The sequence below is a fragment of the Ceratotherium simum genome, chromosome 9, assembly GCF_057802395.1.
Source record: "Ceratotherium simum simum isolate JZ-2026a chromosome 9, ASM5780239v1, whole genome shotgun sequence".
Taxonomy (NCBI): domain Eukaryota; kingdom Metazoa; phylum Chordata; class Mammalia; order Perissodactyla; family Rhinocerotidae; genus Ceratotherium; species Ceratotherium simum.
This window is the reverse complement of record NC_141908.1, coordinates 81131811-81155243: the sequence shown is the minus strand read 5'-3', so window position 1 is coordinate 81155243 and position 23433 is coordinate 81131811. Positions and strand designations below refer to the sequence as shown.

Here is a 23433-nt window from a genome sequence, read left to right as displayed (position 1 = left end):
TTAAGTGAGGTTTAGTGAACTACAATTTGGCAAAACTAGAAGCTGAAAAATACCTACTGGAGTTTTAGCAAACTTACAGTCAAATATAAGCATGGAACACAGTTCAGGTTAAAAAAAAGTAACAGCAGCAACAAAATGGATTAAACTGTAAGCTACCTTCATCACTACCATTTAAAAAAAAATAACACGAAAAATCAAGATGGGGAAAACAATGAAATTTAAATCCACTTCTCTGGGTATTGTTTCTGGTAGAAAGAATTGTTTCTGGCTTCAGGGCAATCAGAGTTGCTTTTGGAAGTCAAACGCTTACTTAAAAATAATCCCCTTACCTTTCCTCTGTAGTTCTAAATTTGGACGGACAAAACTCCCCATGTTAACCTCGCCCAGAGGGCCATCTTACTCCTTGGTTGCTGACAGTGCGAAATGAACCCCAAAATACCCTCAAGCACCTACAAAATAGGGATGAGCCCCAGTGTCTACTCCCGAGGATCTTACCACCTGGCTGGGGAGACAAACAAAGAGATGAAAGACCGGACAGGGCACATATGCTCAATGCCAAGCGCCCAGGGAGACCTGCCCCAGGTGAGGGGTCTGAGGAGGGGTGCGTTAGGGGAATCTTGAAGGAAGAGTTGGATATGGGTAAGCAGAGAGAAGGGGATGGTGGGAGATGATGAAAAACTGCAGGATACTGGGTAGAGAAGCTCAGAGGCCAAGCGAGTGTTCTTGTTTTTAAGTGTCAAAATTTACCTGTCCCAGATATCATTTCTTCCTGATCCCTGATTTCTGAATCAGATGACCCTCTTATGAACTTATTGAGCAATATCAGTAATGTTAGAACATTAAGTCACGATTGGTTTAAATTTATGTGGTAAGATTATATAAGATCATGGAAAATCTTTAATATAACACAGACGTTATGCTTGCATAGGAAAAGTTCTGCCCCTATGGAACTGCCAACCACTCTATTTAATTACCTGTTTTCTTACGTGTCCCCCAATAAACTATGAGCTCCGTAAGGGTGGGTACTATGAGTTCACTGTTGACTTCCTGGGGCCTGGTACATGGCAGGCCCTCAACACGATATTTATTAAATGAGTGCGATCTGGAGATCCCTGGTGTGGAAAAAAGGGTCCTTTTGTCTTTAAACTGAGTGAGACTTACCCTTGCCGAATGAGAAAAAAATTATTCTCATCTGAGTTTCAGCCTGGTACCTTTCTCGCCCAGCAACTGGCATCTTGCCTGTTGCCTAGAGACCAAGCTCACATCTCCGACCCAAGCTCCAGTGAATGACTTTCCCTTGCGATGGGCTCAGTTGCTCTGTGGTGAATAAGAGCGCTGGGCTTGGAGTCAAAACTCCTGGGTTCAAACTCCTGCCACTGGCTTTGAGTGAGAAATTTCCATGTTCATTTAATTCACTCGAAAGTGGGGATTATAATGCCAAGCTCATAGGGTTGTTGGAAGAAGATCAAATTAGAGACGCATGGAAAAGCACTGTGTAACCTAGGAAGCCTGCTCAGCGATAGGGTAGTATTAGTCTTAGTACCCCAGTCCACATTCTCCAGCCTGAGGTTCTGCCCTACCCAGTAAATCCTCAATACTGAGGTCCTCCCCCTAACTCGGACATCCAAGGCTGGGCACCTTCACTGGCTGCGCGAACTTCCTGATGCCAACAGAACCCTGGCCTTCGGTCTCATGATATTCCCTCCCAGGCTGTGCTCCTCTCTGCCTGTTGGGATCTGGATGTTTGTCCAAGCTGGGTGGACTTCCCTGTCTCTGATGCCTACAACACCAGACCTTCTCCCTTATCTCCTTCTGCTGGGGCATCTCCCGATCCCTTCATCTACCTCCAGCGATGTCTGTGTTCAGGTCTCAGCCAACTTTGAGCTGAGCAATCCCGACCATTAACACAGACCCTGCCACAAGCTTCAAGGGATGAAATAGCAGAGGAGTTAGTGCAAATGGTTCTGGGTTCCACTTAATGGAGGCATGACTTCCTATAATATATTCCCAGTTTCCCCACCTGTAAAATTGGGGTAGTAATGGTCCCCTGCCTCTCTGTGTAGGGAGGGGGGTTAAATTAGAATGTCTGTACAGCACTTCGCACCGGGCCTGGGTACAGTAAGTAATTGATAAACGTTGGCTATTGTTTTTCTCCCTGCTCCCACTTTTTATTGCTTATTCCTGATTCCATAACATCTTACATGCTTCTCTGTCTTCCAAATATTCAAATATGTCCAGAGGCCTTTTTCTTCTCTAAAAATCTGCTTCCTCCAGATGTAAATAAGGCAAGTTATCACCACTTTCCCCAAATTTATGGACTATGCTCATCAAAAAACATTATACAAAATACACTAAAATATACACTCTCTCTAAATAGCTGTTCTTTTTTGCGTAGTCCTGGTTATATTCTTTATGTCTAATTGCTACTTATTCGTGTGTCCACCTTGATGCCACCTCTTGGAGAACTGCTGTAGGACCTGGATTTGGGCTTGTCCACATTCTCAGAGAGAGACAAAGGCAACCGCTTGTGCAGCTACAAAGGGAGGTACTGGTGCCGGTACCCACACCCAAGGGAGCTGGGCAGCACCACACGACCATCAAGCATGGCCTGGAAAGAGACCTAACATCCCTATCTCTCTTGCCTTTCTCTTTTACACTGGACTGTCTGGAGGGACAAAGAACTGGGTTATATTTACTTGAGGAAGCATCCTGGAAGCCTGTGGGTCAGAGGGCAATCAGACCCAGAAGTAAAAATGGGTTGGTACACTGGGCTGCTGGATCGGTTTTCAGGGGTTTGGCACTCATTCTACTTTTTATGAGTGTGTGACAAGAGCTTCTACTCTTCTCTTTCATCCTTGATTTGCTCTTTCCTTCTTCCCTTGTCATCAGAGCTGGGACAGTGGAGATTGCTGTTTTTCCTGCCTAGCAGCTGTCCCATCTTATCCTGGTGATAGTATTCTGTTCTTTTGGGAATCATTCTATGCCTACTCTCAGACCTTTTGGTTCAGGTGGAGCAACTCTACCTGTGACTCCAGAGGTGGCATGAGACCCGGACCTGGCCATCAGGACATTCCACTCCCCAGGCACAGTGATTATTTATGATTATGCTGTGACGTAACCCAATCATGGAAACCTGGGGCCATCCTAGGACTTTGGTTGGACATGTTGAAATGAGAGAATCCCTCTTTTGCTGGGGTGGCTGAGAAGACAGGAGATAAGCCTGGAGCTGGGGGCAGCTGTCTCTACCCCATGGAGGAAGAGTGGGCCTGAGAATGGGGCCAACACAGAAGAAAGCAGAGTCAAGAGATGAGGAGAAGGAAACCAACTCCTGACGGCATTCTCTGAGTTCCTGGGTAGCTGCACCTCAAGATAAGTCTACCTTTGGGGTTTTTTTCAGTTATATTTGCCAGTAGATTTTTGTTCTGTATTGGATATAGAAAAATATCTGAATAATAGAGAGGGAGGTCAATGATGCTCACTATGCTTGGGGAGGAGGAGGGCACCTAACCGATAACCACAGTTCTACAGGACAACATCCTTAGACAGGGCAGACGGCCGTCCACTTGAGAAACCGCCTGGGGAGAGAAAAGCTTGGTGTAGCTCACGATGCCTCAGCCTGGCACATTCCCAACATCTCCAGGGTGACGGTGGAAAGCAAAAGGCCTAGAATAATCCCCTCTTTAAACTGGTAAAGAGGGTGTTAGGTGGGGAAAGGGAAGAGGCATGGAGTATGGGAGGGTGCCTGATGGATTTTTGGTCCTCGACAAACTTCCTTTGGATTCAGATGCCTGCACCTGTAACCAGCTTTCATAACTCCATATGCAACTATGTTAGTCTATTTCTGAGAAAGTGAATAATCCCAACTCTCATCCTCTAGCAATTATCCAATAGGTGACAATAATAAAAGTGTGCAAACAGCTAGCAATTAGTTGTGTAAATATAAAACATGCCAGGAAAATTCCTGCCTGCTCAGATCCAAGGGAGTAAATAAAAAGGAAGACACCACATTGACTCTCCCATCGTCGCCATCTCTTCCAGCTGCTCCTCCTTCCAGCAACAGAAACGTGCCGCCTTTCTTACTTCCTCATCTCGGCCTGTGTCCCTGGGCACAGGCACCACTGGAGAGGGCGCTGGACCTGGAGCTGCTTTGGGAAAGGAGGCCTGGAGAGCCCGCCTTTCGTGAGATTGTACTCTCACCTGACGGCACACTGATTTTACACAAAGAGCAAGGAGGCAAACAGATTACTCCACCACCAAGAACACGGAAACGTGTTTTTCATCAGCAGCACAAGGCGGCCCGCCTTGCCTGGGTTCTCTCCTGTGCCCCTGAAAGTGTGGTAAAGACGAGCCGGGGCATCCTAGGGATCTTGAGAGCTGGAGTTTGCCAGGGACCAGCAAGGGCCACAGCCCTTGAAGATTTCCCGAGAGCTTGGGCTCTGCCATGACACAGCCTGCGAGGAAAGCCCAGAGAAAAATGGGCCTCTCTTTTCATTTCTTTTTTTTCCCCCAAATTTATTGAGGTATAATTTACATACAAGAAATGTGTCCATTCTAAGTGTTCAATTCCATGAAGTTTCACAAATGTGCACATCTGAACCATCCCAGAATCAAGGATGTGGGGGACTCTTTATTTTACTTTGTTCGACTGCTCCTTTTCTTTACCAACTCTTAAAATGAGCATTATACAGCTCCAAAGAAGACACAAAGAAAATCTCACACTTGAAAAATTCATCACTTTTCTAGAAAAACTGCAATCACTCATGTTTGATAAAAATTGCTGAATGCATTTAAAAAAGTCAAGGTCTGGATGGATAACAAAAAGGAGACATTTGAGTTTTGGAAAGAATTCTCTGGTATAGATACAGAAACTCTTCAAAACTGAAATTTGGAAAAACATGCCCTGTCATCTCCCCCACAATTATTCTATTGCTTTATGCATTTCTGTTAGCAGAAAACTTTTTTTTAATGACAAAAATACGACTTACTGAAAAAGAATTTGCCTTCAATGAAAGAATTCTCATGACTCAATTAGAAAGCTCACAAAATGTGATATAAACAGAATTTCCACTTAAACTCAATATGATTGAAAATAGAGCACTGTCCTTCCTGACACCGTCACGGGGAGATGTCTGGAATATTTTCCCTCAGGTGCAAATTCCTTCCTGTGTTTCTGCCCTCCTTTCTCTTTCTGCCTTAAAATTTAATTGAATGCCTACTGTGTGCCAGGTACCATGCAGGGCTGAGGATACAGTGGTGACCAGGAAAGACCCTGCCCTAGGGAGCCTGTGGCCTTCACTTCCTGCCCCATAAACCCACTCCCATCTTGTCCCACATCTGGTGGGTCTGCTGCTCTTTGAAAGCATGGCTGTAAATAGGAAACTGGGAAAGGAGAGGGGAGCAGACAATGAAAAGAAGAGCAGCCTTGTAACTATTTCCCATTAGATGAAGACGAGCATTTCTATTCATTTTCCCACCATTTGTCACGGTCGGGTAGAAAAAGATTCTAAAATCCTTATCAGTGAAAAGCAAAAAACCAATGAGAATGACCCAGTACCTGAGTGTTCACCTAAAACCCAGAACTCTCCCTCGGCTGCCCTAACCACATTAGGAAAAGAGAAGGACAGAGAGAGAGATTCAAGTCAATGCCCATAAAATTAGGTGCCAGAAGCTTCCAATAGTTACTGCATTTCTTATTATCAGAAATTTGGAGAAGAGGATAAACTTTTCTGATGGCTGTGGTGTTACCATTCGGAATATTGGAGCAGTAGTTTACTAAACATAGACAGCATGACAGTCAACCACCAAACGTAAATCTGATGTATTCCAGTGCTGTGAATCCTTTCCAATTAAGTAGCCTCTTCCCGAAAACACTAAGAAGTAAAACCACATCTACACCACAGATATAATTGTTGTTTACAAAGGAATGAAAACAAGCCGTAAGAATAGACATTCACTTCTTGACCAGTGACTTCTGTGACTTTTAAAGATGCAATGGTTCATTCAAATACCACCATTGGCTCTTTGAGACCAATGGTTTCTGTATTAGCATCTTAGACCAGACTCACAGGGCACCTGATGGTAACGTAGGTCTTCTGGTCAACTGTGGTTGTGAATGTGGCTCCTGAGACATACCAATGGGAGATTCTCTACATGAGACCTAAGGATGGAAGTGGATGTTTTGGCATAGAAGCTCACTACTCTTGGCTTCTTGGAAGAAAGGCTCAAGAAATTTACAATGCAGGTTATCAGAAATTTGAAATAGACAAAGGGCACAGCCTTACAACTGCCACCATGTATGTGGTTCTTTCTTAGGATTTCCATCTCTCTGCTTACATGTCCCATCTGTTCTCATGTGCTGTCTACTTTATCCATTAGAGCCCTTAGCATATTAATCATAATTGTCTTACACTCTTGGTCTGATAATTCCAACATCCCTGCCTGGTCTGCTTCTGAGCCTTACTCTGTCTCTTCAAATTGTGGCTTTTTTTTGCCTTTTAGTATATCCTGTAGTTTTTTCTTGAAAGTTGGGCATGATCTACTACTAGGTAGAAGAAACTGATGTTGATAGGCCTTTAGTGATGTGGTGGTGAGGTGTGGGGAAAGGGGAAGCATTCCGTAGTCCTGTGATTAGGTCTTAGTCGTTTAGTGAGCTGGTGCCTTTGGACTGTGAACTTCACAAGAGTTTCTCAGTTTTTTTCTCCCCCGTTAGGTGGGACAGGATGGCTAGAGTAGGCTGGAGTTTGGTATTTCCCTTCCCCCACGTGGAAAGCCAGGCCTGACTGGAGTTGGATGTTTCCCTGACCCAGGTCCGTTAGGCTCTGGTTAACTACCTTCCTCTGGGGGCAGGCCTTGTTAAGAGCAGAGTGCTCTGGCTTATTTCACATTGGTTCCTTTTTCAATCCCCCTGCTGGAAGCCCAAGGGGATTTTTCTTTGATATGTACCGTGGGAACCTGGTCAAGCTCCTGGAGGTAAATCTCACAACATTGTGGGTCCCCCGGTGACCGGGTCCCCCTGGAGTTTATAACTTCCAGAGTCGTCCCCACTGAGCTTCAGCAATCGTCAGCACAGTCAGGTTTTCCTGCCCTGGCTGGTTCCTGCTGCGGTTCTGCTAGGACCTGAGTCTCTGCCCCCTAAGCCAAGACTCCCTGTATGCACCTGTCCATCTCTCCAACCTTGGGGGCAGCGGTTTGCCTGTGTCCTCATCTCTCTTACTGATCTAAGAAGAGCTGTTGATTTTTCAGTCTGTTTAGCTTTTTACTTGTTAGGATGGGACGGTGGCTTCCAAGCTCCTTACATGTGGAACCAGAAACCGGAAGTCTCCACCATGTACCTGGTATCAAAGTTTACAACTTGTGAAAACTTTTTTCTTTTTTTGATAATAAGAAAGTACAGGGACACCTGGCTCAGACTGAAAACTTGCAAATCCTTTTGACAACAGAAAACTATCACTCGATGCTAGTCCCCCCTCTCCAGTGCTAAACTGTCTCCAATAACCAGGCAGCAAAGAAAGGGCAATGAATCAAGTAGAGGAAAATTTTGACTTAAAATTTATAAAATTGTGAAATACAAATAATTTTTATCCTTACACCAAACTCCTAAAGAAATTATATATTTTCATGTATATCTCAAATTTATGTATAAAGAAGGTTAATAATAGGGAACAGAACATTTTCCACTGTGCCTTAAAGAAGGAAGAATTGTCTGGGATGAAATACTCGAGATGGAGAAAATTCTTCAGTAATCTTTCACCAACTCTCCTTGGATATTAGGTGATGAGAGAGAAAATCATAACAGAATAATAGCCTTCCACATCACAGAATTATGGTAAGTTCACATTAGGTTGAGCTGCAGTCCAGTCACAATGACAGCAGTTCTGAGCTGAGCCTGTCACAGAGTTTCTAAAAGACGACAATCAGTGTGTGGTTTAGACTGTCTTCCTCATATTCAGCCTGCAGTCACTTGAGCTGAGAATTGGCTTTTTATGGAGATTTATTACAATAGCATTGCCATTCAAGAAAAGGCGGCTATCATCATAAATAAAGAGCAGACACAAAGGGATGTGAAGATCCAAGACAGAGAGAACGTTTATCAAGGTGGGGAAATCATGAACTTACTTATATTGCAAATAAATACACACTACTAAAGCCATCACTCATTAGCAGAAAATCTTTTTTCTGCACTGGAAAAACCCAGTCAAGCTGCTGTGGTTGGGATTTCCTACCCTTGTCCCAGGAACCCTTGGTCTTCCTAGAACTCAGAAACCAACGCCTGGTCCCTCCGCTTTACAAGCACACAGGCCGCTCTGATGAAGAAAAGGTGTGGATTTCCTAGAACACGGAATCTGCTGTGGCCTCAGCGTTGACACTTACAATCAACAGTGCTGATTAGCTTGCCTTCTGCAGACCCCCAAGCTACTGAAATCTAGTGCAGAGCCCCTCCCGAAATACAAGGGGAGATCAGCCGACTCCTTATTCCTGTACTTGCCCTAAAAGTCGAAGAGGCAGGGCCTAAGCATCTCCCCACATTTCCTCTGGACATTGAAACCCGTGTAAGGGACCGTGTGTCCACGTCCAGCTTTGTTGTTTCAGCTGTTGTGAGAGCTGGGGGTATCAATTACTCCCTGCCTGGAGATGCTGACCTGCCCAACAGCTCCAGGCCTCTCGGCCAGCCTCCCCCTTCTCCAACTGCCCCACAGTCAATAAATGCTGGCCTCCGAGTCTTCCTGAGGCCACCACTCCGGCCTTCTCATCCCCACTAAATGATTCATTAGTTTGGATTAACCCTTTAAACACTACTATTTACCAAAGAGCCCCTGGGGATTCTTACACACGCCATCATTTTTAGCCATTATAAACAGCCGGTCCCAGCAGGGCGGAATCCACTTTAAGGCTACTCAGGTTGACAACGTGGGTTTTGTTAGCCCCAATTTACTTAAAAGCTCAAGACAGCATTTACTTTGTGAGATGGGGCACACACATTTTCATCTCCCAGCCTATGCCTCTTGCCATAAACACCTAAAGTGGGCATTCCACAAAAAAGACGGAACCAGGAGGGATCACGCCAAGGCCGTGGGGTTACGCGGGACCTATTTTCACGCCTCCATTATCCAGGCCTCCTTTTCGGTTGCTGCCATTTTCTGCCCATAATCAGCTGTGTGCACAATGAGTGGTGCCTGCCAAATGGCCATTTGTGGGCGCAATTAGACACCTGTGCCTTCAAACAAGTTGCAAGCACCTAATTGTGTCTGCATGTAGCCACTTGTGGGTGCAATTATCCAGAAATCCAGGTGTGCCTGGTATTATGTGCAATTTAAGGGGCAAAAAAAAGTGTGTTTTCCAAAAAAGAAGGCTCAGGTTGAACACATGCCCTTCAGCCTTTAACCAGGGTGGCTCAGCAGAAGCTACCACCACTCTGCATATATGAAGCCTCTTTGTTTTAGGGTCTACAGCAGTGCTGCCCAATAGAACATAATGCCAGTCACCTATATAATTTAAAATTTTCTAGTAGCCATATTAAAAAAATGGAATATGCAAAACTAATTTTAATAATTTTATTTAACCCAATATATCTAGAATATTATCATTTCAACATGTAATCAATATAAAAAATAATTAGATATTTTACACCTTTTGGAGGGGCTTGTTCTAAATCTGTGGAGCCTGACGTGTATTTTACACTTAACACACATCACAGTTCAGGCTAGTCACGTTATAAGTGCTTGATAATCCCATTTGGTGGTGGCTACCATATTGGAAAGTGCAGGTCTACAAAGAATCGTTTTCAATTGTGATTAAATGCTTGGGATTTTTTTTAACCTTTAAGCACTTCCTGAATATTTACAAAATCAGATTTCAAAGAACATCTGAAAATGCCCTTTAGTGCCGTAGGGCGGTTAGTGGTTAACATGCTCTAATAAGAACTGCCAGTAGAATATCTGCCCCTACCTCTTTGTGTCACAGTTTATGAGGAGCATGTTGGGGCTAGGTTTGGACATGACAGGGACAAGCTGTGTTGATAGAGTCAGAAGAGGGTAGGGTAGCTGGAGTTGGAAAGGAGGCAGAGATAGGGCACCTAGAACAGGAAGAGGGAAGCGACCCCAGGCTGTGGCTGACCGCTGCACTGTGCCTTGTTATATACCACATGGTGGTTCTGATTCATCCAGATGAGGACGGCTTTAAGATAATTCTAACAGAAAGTATGGATTCATTTTGGTTGCATTTGGGAATCAACAAATTAAAATTTGGTAAGAAACTCAAGAAGTTTTCTTTAACTGTAAAATGGAGAAACAATGGTACCTACTTGAGAGAGTTGTGGTAAGGATTAAATGAGTTAATACACGTAAAACCTGTAGAACAGTGCCTAGCACACAATAAGCAGTCAACGAATGTCAGCTGCTATCATCATCCTCATCACACCACCAGCATCGTGATTTTATCATATTTATTCTCAAGACATTCCAGAATAGTATGCATCTACACACACAAACACATGTGCACATATGTGTGTACAAATGTATATACAGACACACATATATACATATAGAGCTTTGGAGGAGGGAGATGACTAACTTCTCCTTTGCATATGGTTTCCAGTTGACTCCTAATTCCTTCAGTCATCATTTCCACGCACTCAGATAAATTCTCTGAGTGCAGAAATCAGAAGTGAACATCTCTGATTCTCCCATCATTCCTGGTTGACTTCAAGCTCATGACACAGGCATTCCTGAGAATCGGTTAAAGGAAGGCTCAGAGCCACTTCTAATGCTCTAACTTCCGTTTCACAGAAAGAATCCATGAAGAGCATGCAGAGTGCGTTCTCTTTCTGGTACTAATACTTCCTGAATCAAGAACAACCAATTTCACAGACTCATGTAACAATTAAGTATGTTTTTATATAATTAGGTTATATATTTACACACCTACCCCCACAACTCACCCACCCCTTCCCCCCAACCCATTACCCTTTATTCCTTTCCTGACTGCCCTGAGAACAGCCAGTTCAACACCCAGCTGTCCTGGCTTTTGTGCCTTTGTCACCAGTCATCACAAGGAACTGCTGGCTAGAATATTTCTTCCTCATCCCTTCTCTTTTTTTCTTCCCCTGCATCAGTCAGCAAGAGAACTGAGCATGCCCAGTATTGCTCTGGGTGTCACTAATAAACACCCGGTCGGTTCCATCAGAGGCCACACCCCTTTCTTTAATAGATCCCTAGCTTCTCCTCCTCCCCTCCCACTCCTCCCCAGACATCTCAAGAAAAACTTTCTTTGTTTCTCTTAGTTCTATTTGCTCTTTGTTCCATTGCCAAAAATATTTGAGGAAAAGGCAATAATCTACACTAGTCTATAGAATTTTTAAGGAAAAAATATCCCAAAGGAAGCAAAGCCATCAACCTGGAAAGTGGCCAGCTGCCTCCTTCAGAAGCTCAGCAGCTTCCAGCTACTTCCCCACCCCTCTCTGATCGCACCTGCTTTTTCTCAAGCACAATTACTAAGATAGATGAAACATGGCTTCTTATTCAATTTTATATTTTTCTGCTTTAATTACCAGCATTGTAATGGTATTCCTCAAAGTAATATTTCTTCATTCTGTTTCCTTTCATTACTTCTCGTTTTTGTGTTCAGACTCCAGCGTGTTACTCCAGAAGGCAGGAGAGTGTGAGTTAACCTGTGTCCGTTATCTGTAACGAACGCCCGCTCTGGGGCAGCTGCGTCAGTGTCCCACAGCAACAATATTTTAAAAACGATTTCCTTGTGGACAGCACCTCAATTATGTAATGGGCTAACAGGTTTGTGTGGCCCCTAGCCTGGCAACCTGCGTGCTGGACAACACCCTTTCTACGAGACACGCAACCAAGCTCCGGGATACCTGGCATACACACAAACTGTAGAAACACAGCCCATTTGAGCCGGAGGACTGACTGCAGGAGGGATGGATTTGGGCGGGCTTACCTGCGTCTTCTCCTCTGGTTGTTTCCAAGTGGCAACCAGAAATGAAGACAGCAGGACCAGGATCCACATCTGGGGCTGGGACACAGCCCGGCTGTGTGGACTAGCTGTCACCCAGTCCACAAGAGGTGCCTCAGAGTGAGGCATGTGCCTGAAAACTGAAGTTATGTCTTCTTCCACCATCTTTTATGCTGTTATGCATTTTAGACTGTATAGGTATCTTTAATTGAAAGTATTAGTTAATTCTCAACCCTATTCAAATGCTTGAAATGTGAGCATTTTCTCAATTTAAAATACATATTTCCCAAAATATCCAGGTATTTTATACTCAAATTGCAATCAAAACTTACCTTATAAGCCACTTTCAGTATGAAATAGAATCAACTTGTTATCTTAATTCTAAGGAAGTCAACTATAATTATTGTTGCATCAAAGAGAGTAGCTTTTTCCAAGGGATTTTACAACTTATGCCTTCCCATGATTCAACAGATGAAGAATGAGACAGCCATCTGTGGAGTGGTTGAAAAGTAGGAAGGTTTTAAATCTCTCTTATGTGACTATCATTAGTAGATCCATTTGTGTTTCCAAGTTCCATTCTTTGTGATCAATTCTTTCAGAAACTCCAGTCATGTGGAGTGAGACATTTAAAGTCCTTTTTCAGATACTGAAACTTATTGCTTGAATTTTTGTGTAATTACAAAATAGCATTAGCAGAGCTTTGGGTACCAAATCTGAGAAGGAAGTCGTTGATGCATGTTCTCAGCTCACCCTCTGGTCAGGGACCTTCAGTCCCCACCACGAAGCAATATCAACACGCCCTCCTGTTACAGTGTCACCACACACATGTCATTCCCATTATTACAGATGTCAAGAAAGGGACAGGAGAAGCTTGTTTTATTACCGCCGTGAATGATAGCAAGAGACGGGACCTTCCAGGGGGCACTCTGCTAAAATGGGTGATTCAGAGATGCTGTGCCTCATACTTGAAAAAAGATCTAAATTTATTACGTTTAATGTTTAATATAAATCACCAAACCTGAATGTGTTATAAAAATGAGCTAAAATGCTGCTTAACAGACATTATTAAAGAGTCTTAAGTATGGAGCCGTTTCTAATTGGTAAAAGTTCACAGATGAACACTTCTTGCAAGTACTCATTTTTAAGAAATATTTCTTCCAGGAAGAAGGCCCTTATTTCAGTGTGAGATATAATCCAGGGGACAAATCTCTTTATGAAAGCATCATCTTCAAGTTCACAGAAGGAATCTCAGTGGAATCTATGATTTAAACCTTATTCCTCAGTTTTTTAAATAGGAAACAAAATCAGGGTTAGAAATAATTAAGAATACAATGATAAACAGTCCAAGCCAGCGTGCGTGGAGTGAAACCGCTACAAGAGGCAGTAAACACCAAGAGCCAAGCAGCTATTATTAGTCTCAGAAAAAAAAATTTAAAGAATAACGCAGAAAATTATCTGTGCTGTTTTTATCATCTTGATTAAAGGATATAAACATGGGTAATTTAAAATTAATCTGTGGAAGAATATGCTGTCATTTGAATTAAAGGAAAAAGAATCATCCTTTAGCTGGCCCCCTCAGCAAACGCCACCTTAAACCAGGGACGTTTAGCCTCCAAAATGGGACGGGCACAGTAAACCAATTTTTAGCCACAAAATGGGATTTGCAAAATTGGTTTGAAGTCGTGCTGGCTGGAGACCACCTCTGCTGGGGAGTGAAATTAAAACTGTCCCTAGCAGCTTGGCGGCCTCTGGCGCATGCTGGTTCATGACCACAGCTGCTTCTCCAGTGAAACAAAGACGCCCTCTGGGGACTCTGCCCCTTCAGCCTGTTTATTGGGATTCTCAAACAGATAAAGGAAAGGTATCTGTGGGTCACCAGGGGGGCCTCACCTCCGAGGAGGTAGACAGGAGAGGCCGGGAAAACTGACTAAGCCACAGTGGGTCACAAAGATTTTTCTAATTCCTTGACTTCGATATTTTTCTCTGCCTTACCATTCCTGGCCCCCTCTGCCTTTTTCCCCCCAAAATGTAGGTTCTGAACAACTAGGTATAAGAACATCAACTCTCAGGGCTGGCCCGGTGGCATAGTGGTTAAGTTTGCTTCCTCCGCTTTGGCGGCCTGGGGTTCATAAGTTTGGATCCTGGGCGCGGACGTACACACCACTCAACAAGCCATGCTGTGATAGTGACCCACATACAAAATAGACGAAGAATGTCTGAGATGTTAGTTCAGCAACAATCTTCCTCAAGCAAAAAGAGGAAGATTGGCAACAGATGCTCGCTCAGGGCCAATCTTCTTCACCATTAAAAAAAAAAATCAACTCTCATTTCTGTTTTGAAAAGAGAATTCAGGACCCACAAAAATAAACAACTGGAATGCTAGGAAGAGAAATATATTTTCTTACAGCTTCAAAAATCTGATTTTTTGGTAGAAATATTTACATTTTTACATTTTACTGATTTATTCAGTTATTCATCATGTTACCTGTATTCTGACAGCAGATAAACTTTATTATAACATAGCTCATTATAATCACTTTTAAAAAACAAATATTTACCAAGCACCTACTGTCTTGCTGGGTGCTGCAGAGGATACAGAAAACCTTAAGACATAGTCCTTACCTTCAAAAAGCTTATAGTTTCTAGATGGAGAGATGAGCCAAAATTGCATGAAGAAAAAAAAAAAGGTAATTTGACAGGCTATGTCAATGAAGAATCCATTTAAGAATTACATAGATTTGGACTTACTACAAAGTTAAATCACGTAATTGTTATAGAATAGTAAAGTCTGGATGTGAACATGGTCGGCGTGAAAAGCGGACTTTGGGCCCCTCCATTTGACACCACATGTCAATACTTCGTTTTCTTATTTTTACCTATTTTTCTACTTTTATCACCATTCTCCTGATGTTGGTTTATAGTATTCACTCCATCTTGTCAGGATGTATGCTGTATATTTTACGGTGGACATAGCTTCGTCTGCTTATGTACTTTGCCAGTACTTTAAGTGCAGGTTTCTGTACAGGTGCCAAGGAGAGTGAAAGGGCTACAGATGCACCTGTCCTAACTTCTTCAATGTCACAAACGTGTGCCAGAGGATGGTCTTGCATTTGGGGGGACCTTGTTCTTTGAATGCACATGGTTATAGGGTTGGCAGGGATTTAACACTGGCTTTAAATGACATGGTTCCAATGAAACCCTGCTGAACATGTGATCATTTGGCATTTATCTACAGTCAATTGACATACAGAAGTTTATTTGGTCTAGTGCACTGGGAGCACCTGTCATGGTCAGGAGAGGATGGCAACAGAGACAGAGTCTGCAGGAAACTACAGCCTGGGGCGCCCGCCGGGCTCGTAGAGCAGCTGCTCTGTGGCCAAGGGCGCGGGGATCCGGTGACTACTCCAGTGAGAAGCTGGCAAGAAGTTCCTGAAGAGTGCATGGACCCTGACGCAGAGAGCAATCCAGGGGGGCGGCCCTGCTTTTGCACACCAAAGCTGAAAGGTTAGTGTCTGCCTGCAGCCTGAGCTGCTTCCAGAGTATCAGAGTTATTCTAATCCATTTCAGAAATAAATGTCAAGGCAGAGCCCACAAAATAATCATCTTCCTTTGGAAAGCAATGGGTGGTTCTGAACCAATCCACAAGGCAGGCCAGACACCCGGAAGTCACCCAGGTACCTTCAGAACCAGCTGCATTAGACCATCTGCCCAGAGCAGGAGGCTTGAGCACTTTCGGCAACACTGTTAACATAGTAAAGATCCCAGCAGAAGAAATATTTATTTCCATAGTGATTTGATCTCAGAGGAAGAAAAGAACTTTGCAAACATTATTTATCTTTAAGCTATCCTTGTGAAATATTTAAATATATGTTACCTACTTTACTTTTATTCTTGGTTCTCTCTCATACTTTTTTGTTTTTCCGCAATTTGGCCCAGATGGGATTTAAATATATAATCCATGTACATTTGCTTTCTCCTCGAAACATTCCCCTATTGCCCACTGTGCATCAAATCCTCTGAACTAGTAGCTATTTACAATCTTTTCCCATTTTCCTGCCACATTTCAAGCCTAAAAATCAGAAAAATATTTTCCTCAAACATTCGCTTTTCTTGGCTCCCACTGACTTTTTTTTGCTTGGTTGGTTTTTGAAACAGCAAACAGGATGCTCAAAAATGTACCCTGATGTGGAACATGCCTTGCTCTTGCTGGAGCCAACCAGCAGTTAAAGCCAACCAGGCACCCGGCGGCTTTTCCCTCTCCCGTAAGGCTGCTTGTGGGATGGGCCACCAACGGGGGACACGATGAACCCTTCTTCGCAGGATAGATGAAGCCACAGGCTCTATTTTTAAGTCTGTAAATGCTACCTTTGGTTGTGGCATCTCTCTTTTTTCACTCCTCAGTCGCTTCCGTCCCCCTCACAGCTCTCACAGGTCCCAAGGCCACCCCACTTTCTGGCTCCCTCTCCTGATCAACACAGAAAAGGATAAGATATTATCAAATATACTTTAGCCCAGGAATTCCCAATTTTAAACTCTTCAATGTAACTGTGAAGAGAAAGCCTTTGTCTCCTGTTAAAGTTTCAGGCAGCATATTCGAATGATGTCAAGTTGGCCTCGTTAGAGCACTAGGTCAAAGAGCCTTTACTGATTCTGGCTAATGCTAGAAAACAGGGTCTTTACTATCAGGGATGACTGGCGAGGCCCTCTGAGAAGGACACATGACATAAATGAGCACCGCTGGTATAGACCTTCACGGAATTATTCGAGAGGAGCAATTGTCCACCACAGCCGGAGAGCGTGATTAACGACGCTCACAGGGCATGTTGACTGGGGTAGTCCGTAGCCATTGACCTGGGAACCTCTTCCTGGAACCACGATGCAGTTGGCACCAGAATGACATCTCGATTTGCAAAAAACAGTGAGTGACGTGTTCAGTCCTGTTTGCCATCTGCCTTTGCGAAGTTCTCTGTAGGCCGTCCATGAACTCTCCACCCTTTTAATTTTATGCTTTTTACATTCCTGAAGAATGAGGCTCTCATCGTGAAGCTGCCACAAGGGTTATTGGTTTAGGAAACTAGGATGTCAATTTTCTTTCTAAAAATGACTTTTGCTGCACATAGTATCTAACATTGTAACTGTGGTTTCTGAAATTCTGAAATAATAAGTGTTTTATCTTTAAGGAAGTTTTTGCTATTCTGTGGTGAAGTTGTCAACACCTTTTAATATATAAGGATTTCTCCCTTTTCCCCCAATATATAATTTCTTCCATATTTTCAGATACTTACATCATCTAAGCCAATTTGTTGGCACGTTTCAGCCCATACCATAGAGAGAAACCACGGTATAGATTTTAAGTGCCGACAGAGAAAGAACTGTTAATTTGCCTAGTCTGCAACCTATGCAGTTTTCTACTTCTTACATAGAGTATAAATTTCCTGATATTCATATCGATGTGTTATTAACTATTGATGTGCTGCATTAAAAAAAGGTGGCTTTTCCAAAGATGATTATTTCCTGTTGGTTACTGGCCCATCACCTGAATACGGTTAATGGTGAGCAATGAGATAGCCTGAGGGTGGAGACATCTGCATCTTTGAAATCCCCTCCCCTGGCAGAAAAACCGAACAAGGCAAAATACTGTTCAGGGATTCAGTTTAAACCTGACGAATTATGCAGTTTTATAAATCTCAGGTTCCTTTTAGTAGGGACTTTGCAAATCTCATGAGGTTATTCATGTGGTGGCTTCTCTAGTCCCCTATGTGCCGTCTCATCATTGTTCTGGGGACAGGACGGTCCCAGCACTGCATCCCATCCTTCATCATCCACCGAGGAGAAGGGCACCTCCATCCTCCCAGTTGCCCAAGCCCTGGACTCCAGAGTTACCTTTGTCACCAACCCTTTCCCTCAATAACCACATCTAATCGGCCATCCAGTCATGCCAACTCACCTCCTTAAAAGCACACCCCCGGGGTGGCCCCGTGGCTTAGCGGTTAAGTGCGTGCGCTCCGCTACTGGTGGCCTGGGATTGGATCCCGGGTGCGCACCAACCCACCACTTGTGGGGCCATGCTGAGGCGGCATCCCACATACAGCAACTAGCAGGATGTGCAACTATGACATACAACTATCTACTGGGGCTTTGCAGAGAAAAAGGGAAAAAAAAAAGGAGGAGGATTGGCAATAGATGTTAGCTCAGGGCCAGTCTTCCTCAGCAAAAAGAGGAGGATTGGCATGGATGTTAGCTCAGGGCTGATCGTCCTCACACACACACACAAAAAAAGCACACCCCTGTCTTCTCTTCCCGGCATCCCCGCTGTTACAGCCTCATTTCAGGCCCTTGGCATTTTTCATAGTGATTTTACTGACAGTTCACATTGTCTCTCCTTATTTCAGTCCTGTCCCTCCAATTTATTCTCCATGAAATAATCAAGGGGCTTTTCCTAAAATGCAATCTGATCAAACCATTTCCTTGTTTAAAAGCCTTCAATGGTGTGAGGGCTTCTGGATAGAGCCAAACTTCTTAGCACATCGTATGAGGTGCTTCATAACTACGTCTTGCCACTTCCTCACCTCAAATTCATTGTATGCATATAAAAGATTAGTACTTGATATACTCGACTGCAATCTGCATTTATTTGTCTCTCTTCTACTCCCTACCCAAGCCACCAGAGACTAGACTGCAAAGCCTGGGAGACAAGGACTGTGTTTCACTGAAGAACATTTCCTCAGTGCCTAGCTTAGTTTCAGCTTCACGGTATCATCCAACTAAAAGTTTATTTGATGAATGAATGAATCAATGAATCAATGAAGTGTCAGCTCTCTCTACCATTGTGATCTCTTCCAACTGTAGAACACTAAATTAAATGTCCCTCAACAACTCAACTTCTCAGATTTCCTCTGTTCATCTCAGCTGTCGCGTTAACACAAGTCATAGTTTTCCTTTCTTCCGTTGGATTCCATCTTGTCTCCATCTTCTCTTCGCTCAGCTTCAGCCAGACACCCTATGACTCTCCTTCTGCAAATCAAGTGCACTAAATCGAACTCTAATCTTCTTAAAGAGTTCCTGGGCCTCCCTAAATGACTAATTTACTACTCGAGAGTGACTGAGGCACTGGGGAGAATCTGGCTCGTTATTTAATAGCCAATAAGGCCAGCTGTTTCATTTCAAGAAATTAATGGTCTTTAAAACCTTTCCATATTGTACCAACTGCTCTTCTGGATGGAAAGCCAAGTGACTTTTATTAGTAAGGTTGATAAAATCCACTGCCTGCTACTCTTGCTCTAGCCTTCTTCCTAATACCAATAGAGTCCTCTGGAACATCTGGTTATTTTTGCTTTACTCTCCCTGTTGATTCTTTGCGAATTTTCCTTGCTGGATTTTCTTTGGTTGCTCCTTTGGGTGCAAAAGGTGGTCTGACAGCAGCTCTCCACAGCCTGACGGCTTGACCCCCGGCCTTCTTGACTTCTTCAGGAATGCCTTTCAGCATCGGGCCTAATTTGGCCGAGACAGTGAGCAGCTTGTTACTTTCAGGTTAGCTCATTCTATCTTTAGCCACCTGAAATTACTCACATGTAAAGAAACATTCACATTCAGAGAATGTTTTATGTAACCATCTTTCTCTTATTAATATCCCACCATTAGGCAAAAAGGCCAAGAAAAGGCTAGATTAGGCCACAAATCTGTATTATGAGACAAAGATATAGCAGCCCTTAAATTTTTAGCTGCTGATCAGTATTTTATTTGAGGACAATTGGCTTTTAAGAATAAGAATGAGTAAAATACATTTGCCATCTACCAGCAGCTAATGTCTCTATTTTTTTCAAATATAAACTGTTACAGTGGCACATGAACAACTATATTACAATATCTTACATACATTAAATGGATTATTTGTCTAAATTATACAGCAGGGTGGCTATGGCTTAATGTTAATCATTTACTTTCTTTGGGTTTCCTGTGGTTTTTATACTGCTCTAATTTACAGGGGGATCGACGTAGTACTTTTTGTTCCAAAGAAGGCTGCTACCTGCTCCTTCCCATGAATGCCTCCTCTCCCTCTCTACTTTCTGGGGATGAGAACAGAGCGTTCCTTTTCAAAAGCTGGTAGGACAGTAGAACGTGTCAATCCTCCTTTAGACAGCACTGAGGAACACACAAACGTGGCTTCTGAAGCTTTAGCAGCTCCTGTATTTCAGATTGCTGGTGGGCATGATGGGGAGGGGATGGGCACAGGAGGGATAAACCTGCTTTCTGGGATTTCTATGCTGGGAAGGTTTTGTCTCTCTAAAAGCAGGCAAAAAGGCAGGGTCCAGAATAGAAGTCTACGCATGATGCTGTGTGGGCTGAAGGGTAGGCCAAAACAAGATGTCTTGCTAAAACTACTATATTCACTCTGATATGAAGATACCCTTCAACACAGTAAGCTACTGCTTGGGTATTTTCTTCTCATAAGTTTTTAAAAATGAAATAACCTCTGTGAAGGCATTATTGTTCTATTGGAAGAAAAATGTCACATAGAAGCCACAATGTGAGGATTCTTAAAAATGACCGCCTTTAAGAGGAGTTCACAGTAAATCCCCTAATTTGGTAAGTTACAAAACTCTCACTCACCCTTCCCTCAGAAATATGGACAAAATATGACTCACAAAAAGCTTGGCATGTAATTCGAGGGAATTTGAGGATCCCCTGAAACCAAGCTACAGACAGTCTACACAGGCCAGATGAAGACCTCAGTCCAAGAACCCCTCCTCTCACGGTTCCTTTGGGTTTGGCCGAATTGACACATACAGTATCACAAGACAAGTCTCCTTCCAGTAAAACTGCATCTCTTTCTCAGAAAAATTAAAAGACCAGCTTGGCCAAGTTCCTGCTCTTCTGAATTTGAGCAAAGGCGGCATGTTGACATCTATGCAAAACCTGACCTGGTGTGTGTTTACAGGCGCGATCACGGGGAAGTCACTGCAGACACCCAGACCTCCACCATTCACGCAGTAATGGCACGCACCAGCCGGGCCCTTAGTACCAAACGCCCCTCTTCCCGAGGCTTCCACAGTCCCGGGGGGTGTTCCCAGAGGCGCTGCCGTATTTCAGTGATGTTCTGAGCATGGGCTCCACAGAAAATGAACTTGTCAAAGACTTGACATCGTTTTGATGAATTGTATATTTGAGTGAAACAGAGAGAAACCAGAAATACACTCTTCTGGGGTTCCTCTCCAGGGCCACGCTGTCGATGCTATCACTATTCATTGTGTTCCATGTAGACGTGATCAACTCAGAGAACGCCCACTCCAAAATAAAATGAGGGCCTGGAGGCTGGCTGGGGCTACTTATTATGTGTTTTTCTCTCAAGAAAGGCAAGCAGGCCTGATCCCCTTTGACCCTGGGACTTCACGTTCCCCAGTGGTCGCAGGGCTGCTGTGGCCCCCCACAGCCCCTCAGTGCCTCTGGTCCACTACGGGACTCATTCCACGTGTTTGTACTTCTCAGCTTCAAGCCTCCTCTCACTGGAGCGCTGGACAGGTAGAGGGCTGGGGAGTTGGCTCCTTCACGAGCAGCCTTTAGCCAGTGACGAATAGGACTTGAAAGATAAATCCCACAACATCCTCACGCCCCAGGTGGGACAAGGTGCGAGTGCATTCCAGACTATTTCCAGAGGGTCCGAGCAGAATTGACCCCACTGCCTGCAGCAGCAAGCTGCTCATTAGTGCCCTCTATGCTGCCTTTCTTCCCTTCCCTTCCTCACTGTCCCGCCAATGCTTCCTGAGATCACGTCCCAAACAAAATCACCTGCTCTCACAGTCAAATCCAGCTGGACTCCAGAATGAAGACTTTTCTTGTTTGGTGAGGAAGACTAGCCCCGAGCTAACATCTGCCACCAATCCTCCTCTTTGTGCCGAGGAAGATTGGCCCTGTGCTAACATTTGTGCCCATCTTCCTCTATTTTATATGTGGGATGCCTGCCACAGCATGGCTTGACGAGCAGTGCGTAGGTCTGCACCCAGGATCCGAACCTGCGAACCGCGGGCCGCCGAAGTGGAGCACGCGATCTTAACCACTATGCCACCAGGCCGGCCCTGGAACGAGGACATTTTTTACTTTTGAGTTTGTATTAGAAAATCACGAGCACTTCCACTGTTCCTGGTTATTGTTGTTGTTGCTACTGCAATGATAATACAGGGAGCTCCCTATATCCTTTATCCAGATTCACCAATTCTTCACACTTTGTCCCATTTACTTTATTGTTCATTCTGTTTTCTTCCATTCTGTTCCCTTCCCCTCCATCCCCTACTTTCTCTTCATATACACACATGTACACACATACACATATTATTATATACACACATTATCATCTCCTGAACCATCTGAGCGTAAATTGGAGACTCGTGCCTGTTTACCCCTTTAAATACTTCAGTGCATATTTGTGAAGAACAAGGATATTCTGCTTTATAAGCACAGCACAGTTACCAAAATGATTTCCAGTTTCTTCTTACCCACATGCTTAAGCTTTATGGGGTCAGAACTATGCTTAGTCATAGAATGCCAGATGGCATTAAGTCACCAATTCTTCCTCCTTGAGCAAGATATGATTTTCAGAATGAAATTACAGAGACAGTGACAAATAAGCCCTTGCTGTCCATATAAGTGGTGAAGACACGTCACAACCACAGACTGGAGGCCAGGCCTGCGTACTCTGCCCTGTCCACTTGCCTCTCTTTGTCCTTTCTGAGTTTGAGACTCTGTGGTTTGTTACACCATCACCCTTGAGATGCCCTGGGGTCTTCATGAACAAACGTGTTCATGAATACACGTTTGTCTGACATCCTGGACCAGAGAAACAGTTCCCGGCCTTGTTGAGCCATCTCTGCTGCCCATTTCAGGGACTCCTTCTGGAAGTCTGAGAGGCATCTCAAATCTAGCATTCCCAACCCATCCTCTGATCTTTCCACCACCTGGTCCTGTTCCCAGCATTGCCTCTCTCGAGGAATGGCACCACCACCTACACCATGTGTGTGGATTCATTCTTGACTCCTAGCTTTACTTACCCCCACACCTCCACAAACAACCCATCACCAAGTTCTGTCACTTCTTTCTACCACCTTTTCCCGTCACTACCGCCATCACCACCCTTGTGTGCACTATCAAACTCTCTCGCCTGAACATAGCAACAATCTTTGAACTGGTTTCATCTGCTCCAGGCTCCCTCCAATTTATTCTCCACCCTGCAGCTAGAAAAAAAAAAAAAAAAAAAAACAACTGAAACACAAATCCGACCACATCATCCTCCTGCTTAAAATCCAAAAATGGTTTCTAATTAGTGTTTGAATGAAGACAAACAGCCTTAACTGAACCACCCACGTCTGACTTCCACACTTCTGCTCCACTCCCGCCGTCTCTGTTCCAGCCACACAGCCTTCTTTCCATCTCTCTGTTCACTGGGTTCTCTCCACCACAAGGCCTCTGCACACGTTC

At 43.9% G+C, this 23433-nt stretch overlaps 1 protein-coding gene across 1 annotated transcript in view; it reads right to left on the bottom strand.

The window, feature by feature from the left end:
• The window catches only part of PARD3B (par-3 family cell polarity regulator beta), a 929552-nt gene that overhangs the window by 16396 nt on the left and 889723 nt on the right, over positions 1–23433 (bottom strand). The window lies entirely within an intron of this gene.